This window comes from Balaenoptera borealis (genome assembly GCF_965194805.1).
Source record: "Balaenoptera borealis genome assembly, chromosome: 16".
Taxonomy (NCBI): Eukaryota; Metazoa; Chordata; class Mammalia; order Artiodactyla; family Balaenopteridae; genus Balaenoptera; species Balaenoptera borealis.
In genome coordinates, this window is record NC_138872.1 from 88,804,268 (window position 1) to 88,810,175 (window position 5,908).

Here is a 5,908-nt window from a genome sequence, read left to right on the forward strand (position 1 = left end):
TGTTTCTGGCTCTACGTGTTTCTTCCTTGCCCCATTTTACTCACTTTTTAATTTAAGCCATTTCGAGAGAACTGCGTGAACCAATCACATGCCGTCCCCGAGCCTCTTTCCCCGAGTCCCTCCCACCTGCTGCGGCCAGGCCTGGGGATGTGGCTTTCCAGAGTGGCTGCCCAGGGTTGCTCCCTGCTGCTGCCGCTGGTGTTTGGGCAGAACCTAAACTCTTTATTTTTGGTAAGATGTTACGCTTTACGTGTATTCAACAGAAATTATGTGTGTGTGTTGTTTTTTTGATTTTGTCTTTTTGTAAAGGTGAAGTTTGTATTTTTGTCTAATATTACCAGTTTTATATACCTGAGAGCCTGCCATGTTTTTTTTTTGAACCAAAAGGAAAAAAACAAACCCACTAACAAAATGCATATATGTGAAAAACATTTGTGGCCACGTTTTTCTAGTTGCGTAGCCGAGTCCATGCCCTGTCTGTCACATGGCCCGTGGCCCGTGGCCCGGATGCTGGAGCTCCCGGGTGATGACTGGGAGATGACAGCGTCCTGGGCTGGCCCGTGATCCCAGACCTGCCCTTGGGATTCCAGAACCTACGGGAACCGGCCAAAGGAGCTGTCCTGCTGGCGCACGTGGCCTCGCGGAGACGGAGCCGTGCATCCCCTCAGACGCCAAGTGGACTAGGAAGAATTGATCCCACAGAGTGTGTTGACTGCGGTATCTGTGCGTGGGCCAGTGGACATGGCCAGCCTTACGTCGCCCACGGCCTACTGCTCCCGTCCTCATCGCCTCAGGGCTCGTGTGACCGTCAGGATCCCTCTGTTGCCATGGGGTCATCATCTCTGGTGATTGTGTCCCCGGGGTTCACCTGTTCACGGAGATTCTGTAAAGGAGCATCTTCAGCGCATCTGCACGGTGTGGTCTTGGCTGCAGCGTGACGCCTTTCAGCGAGAGCGCGTGGGTGCGGGGGTGGGCGCAGGTGGCGTGGCCCCTGGCCCCCCACAGGGGAGCGCCCCCTGTGCAGGTTCCGTGAGGGGTGCCCGCTGCTTCCGGCCCCGTGGCTGGCGTCCTGGGGCTGCGCCGTGCTCGACGCTGTGCTGCGGATACGTGTCTGATGCTAGATGTGTAAACATGTGATCTGTGTATTTACGTCCCGTGAGATGCTGCGAACACTGCTCAGATTTTCTTTCTTTGTGCAAAGCCATCTGATGAATGGTCTGTCCATTAAAGCGATGGCGCAGAAAGGCCTGGTGTGCTTTTGGGGAGGAGGAATGTCCCAGAAGGGGAGGGGGGCCTTGGCGCTGGTGCTGGAGGATGTCGGTGGGGGGGCTGTCACCGTGTCACACAGAACGGAGGGTCTCGGGCCAGCTCCCCGTTCCCAGATGATGGCAGAAGGCCCTGCGGCCTCGGCTCTGGTGTCTGCCCGGCGCCCATCCAGTCCGAGGGCTCCTGAGGGCCCCAGGCGAGCCTACCTGCCCCCCCATCAACCACTGAGGGGTTCAGGTGGCCCCCTCGGCTGGTTCGGCTCCCTTGTCCCATGCCTGTGTGGGTGGAATTCCACTGGGTGCACTAGACAGTGGGGAGGAGAGCTTCCTCTAAGCAATCGGGGTGCCATTCAAAGATGTGGCTATACAGTGGGGTGCTGGGTGGAGCCTTAACCTGGGCCCCCAAAGCAGAGCCCGAGAAGGGCTGGGGGGCAGAAAGCTTATTGGAGGGGGAATCCAGGGGTGAAATTGTGCAGCGGGGAGATGGGCTTCATCTGGGGGGCCTGTCAGAGCCGTCTACCCAGGTTGTGCACACGATGCATGGAGCTCCTGCAAGGTCCCTCCTGGGGCCTCGCCGGAGGTGGGCAGGAGGTCGGGGGATGCCTGCGTGGGGCTGAGTCGGAGAGCTGGGGGGTGCTGTGGACACAGGGCTGTCTGTGGCAGCCCCAACAAACCCACGAGTGCAGGGCTATGCCCGCAACTCGGGGACGCGTCCTGCACCCTCCCGGCCACCTGTCACCCGCACTTTCTAGCGCGCCCACCTCTGTGCCACCCCAGCCCCCTGCCCTCCAGAGAAGTGGCATCCCGTCCTTCCCCACCCCCGTCCTCTCTGAGAATGAAGCATGAAGCCTGGGGTGGGCCTTGGGCCCTGCCTGGCTGGGAGGTACCCCCCGGCCTCTCCTCTGTGCTCTCTGCGGGCCTCATGACCACCCCCCCCAAGGCCTCGCCAGCTCTGTTCATTCCATGGGGTACAAACTGCAGCTGAGTCTTGGGGCCCAGACTGGGCGGGGCGGCCCAGGTGAAGGAGCCAGCGTTTCTGGGGCTCGGTGACAGCCATCGTCCCGTGGGGCCCCTGGCCTGGGAAGCAGAGTGAATGCCCTGAGCACCCCCAGGCTGGGGAGGGCTATTTATCAAGAGGTCTGTCTTCAGACCCTTCCCGGGCACTCGTGGGGGGCAGCTGGAGGTGGAGTGTGGGAACAGGCTCTGCTGGGCTCTTCCCCGCCTGGGACCACCTGGCAGTGTGGCCCTCGGTGTCTCACCGTGTGATCTTGGGCGACCTTGCCGTGTGACCTTGGATGCTTTACCATGTGACCTTGGGCATCTCACCATGGGACCTTGGGCGACCTTGCCATGTGACCTTGGCAGGTCACTTCCCCACTCTTGGCTGGACGGCTGTGCTGGTCTCTGTGGTGAACGTAAGGGCTTGGCCCAGAGCGGACCCTCCAGAAGGAGCCATGGAGCCCTCTACACGGAGGAGGGGCGAGGGAGAAGCTGGTCCTCGGACCAGGGGGGCAGCCCGCCGTGCCCCGCTCCGGGTCCTTCCTTCCCGGCGCCAGGAGGCTTCCCTCCCGCCCTGCGGGGCTGAGCCCCTCCAGGCCTCGGGCCACCTGCTCTGCTCACGGCTCCTTCCTGGGTGTTTCTCCTCACCAGCCTGGGACCCTGGGAGGCAGGGCTGGGGTCTGAGTCTTCTCTGGGTCCCTGAGCGCCCCTAAAGCGGGCAGCAGGCTGTTTGCTCAGAGCCCATCCCTATGTCCCTGGGGCCCTGGACCTCAGGTCGGTCATGGCTACACTGAGGGAGGAGCCCTGGGTCACCCCTGGGGTGGAGGCCAGGGCCCAGCCTGGCCTTGGGGGTGTCAGCAGCGGGCAGGAGCTGGCCGTCACCCCGCGGCCCCCGCACCCCCATGGCCGGCTGGAATCCACCCCCAGCCCCTTTGGGGTCCGGGGATGCAAAGCCTGTGGCTTCTGCAGAATAAAGCAGCGACTGTTCCAACCGGGCCCTTCAGCTGCCAAAAATGTGGAGTGTTCGCTGTCTGGCCTCCGGCCTGCCGATCGGGGGGCGGCCGTCCTGGGAGGACTGCGCACCGGACACCGTCCCTGCGCGCGCCGGCCGAGGCCCCTGCCCGGCGCACTCCGGTGGTGAAGCACCCCCAGCCCGCCCCTCTGGCCCCGCGGCCCTCGCTGGCACCTGTCTCTGCTGGGCCGGCCACCTTGGGGCTCCACCAGGCGCTGCCCTGCCTGGAAGTCCCCTTGTGGCTCTGGTGTGTAGGGTGTAAGGACAGTTGCAAACTCTTCTCCAGGCGGAGGACACACTGCAGGGCCCAGGCTTGGCGGGGGAGCCGCTGCCAGATAGCTCTCCCAAGGGGCCTGGGCCCCATCACCCTCACCTGGGGACCCTGGGCCCTCATCCTGCCCGCCTGGGGGCGAGGAACCCAGAGCGTGCAGCGGGCAGGCCCCCGCCTGGCGGTCAGTCCTCCTTCTCAGCACTTCCAGGCTCCGGGCGGCCATGCCCTCTGCAGGCTGCGGAGGCCCAGCGGAGGGCCCGGCGGAGAGGCTGGCTCAGAGCCCCATGCCGGCTCCTCCTGCTGCACCTCTGAGATGCTGGTCTCGGGCCGTGCGCGGGCCTGGTGGGTGCCATCCTGTGGCAGCTCGGGGTGCCTGGCGCCTTCCCTGGGTGTCTTGAGTGGGGGCCTCTCCCGGGGCCGGCTGGGCACAGGTGCCGGGACCCTGGCCCTTTCTTTCTGTCTCGCTGCCCCCAGGTCCTTCCCAGTCCGTGTTCAGTCCTGCAGGCCCTCAGGGAGGGTGGGTGGGTATCCCCGTCACAGCCCCCGGACCCCGCCGGGCCCCAGGTGTCCTTGGATGCTCATGGAGAGGTTGTGGGCCTTCCCTACAGCTGCGTTTCCGGAGAGAAAGAGGCGGCTGCAGGCTTGCCAGGACCTGTGTTCCCAGAGGGGCACTGCCACCTGGAGCGGGAGGCCTGCCGCCTCGTCAAGACAGAGGCTCAGCTCGGCACCACAGCCCACCTGCAAACTCTCCCTGACCCCAGAGCCACCGTCCCTTCCTCTGCCCGTCCGAGGCCCTCCGCCCTGTCCCCGCCGCCCCCCCACCCCGACCCCGGCACAGCCGGAATCAGGAGCCCGGGTCACCCACCCAGACTTCCTCCGGGGTGGATGGGCGGAAAAGCCAAACCCCGAATTTTAGATGCCAAGGGCAGTGGCTGTGGCTGCTGGGTCTCTAGAGGTTCGTTTGTTCATTCACTCATTCATTCATTCCTGTCCCAGCAGAGTGTACAGCGGGGCAGCCCCCTGAGGTGTCAGAGAGGGAGGTCAGTGACCTCACACAGGCCCCCTCTCTTTTTGGCACTGTTGTCAGTGGAATTGTTTTCTTAACTTAATTTTTGGATTGTTCGTTGCTGGTGAGTATTGATCAACATGCAGTTGGTTTTTATGTGTCGATCCTGCAGCCTTGCTGCTTTGTTTTTAGCCCTAATGTTTGCGTGGGTCTTGGCATTTTCTATGTACAAGATCGTGTCACCTTCAGATAGGAGTAGCTGACTGCTTTCTTCTCAATCTGGATGTGTTTTATTTCTTTTTCTTGTTGGATTGCCCTGGCGAGAACCTCCAGTACAGTGGGGAGAAGTGGGGGAGCAGACATTGTTATCTTGCTCCTGATCTTAGGGGGAAAGTTTTAAGTTTTTCTCCATTGAATATGGTGCCAGCCGTGGGTTCCGTCCAGGGTGAGGAAGTTCCCTTCTGTTTCTAGTTTGCTGAGTGTTTATCATGAAAGGGTGTTGGATTTTTTCTGAGTGATCCTTTTTCCACATCAGCTGAGATGATCATATGTTTTTCTTTATCCTATTAATATAGTGCATATATATATATATATAAAACGTTGACTGATTTTGGTATGTTGAACCAGACTTGCATTCCTGGGATAAATCCACCTGGTCATAGGGTATAATCATTATTTTTATATGTTGTTGGATTTGGTTTGCTAATATTTTGTTGAAGATTTTTACGTCTCTACATAAAGATAGTGGTCTGTGTTTTCTTGTGATGTCTTTGGTTTTAGTATCAACACATACAAATAATGATTCTATGAGAGTGAGTTCCTTCCTCTTATATTTTTTGGAAGAGTTTGTGAAGCACTGGTGTTAATTCTTTTTAAAAATATTTGGTAGAATTCACTAGTGAATCCATCTGGGCCTGGCCTTCTCTTGTAGAAAGATTTTGATCATGAATTCAATCTCTTTCCTTGTTATAGACCTTCATTTTTCTTGGAGTCATTTCTTTTTGAGTCAGTTTTGGTAATTTTTCCATTTCATCTAGGTTATCTAATTCTTAGCACACAATTGTCTAGAGTGTTCCCTTATAATTCTCTTTCTTTCTGTAAGGTTAGTAGTAATGTTCCCTTTTTTCATTTCTGATTTTAGTAATTTAAATCTTTTTTTCTTGGTCAGCGTAGCTGAAGTTTCATCAATTTTGTTGATCTTTTCAAAGAAACAATTTTTGCCTCTGTTAATAATCTCAATATTTATTTCCCCTCTAATCTTGATTCTTTCATTCCTCTGCTTGTTTTGGGTTGATTTTGCCGTTGTTCCAGTTTCTTAAAATGGAAGATTAAGTTATTGATTTGAGATCTCTCTT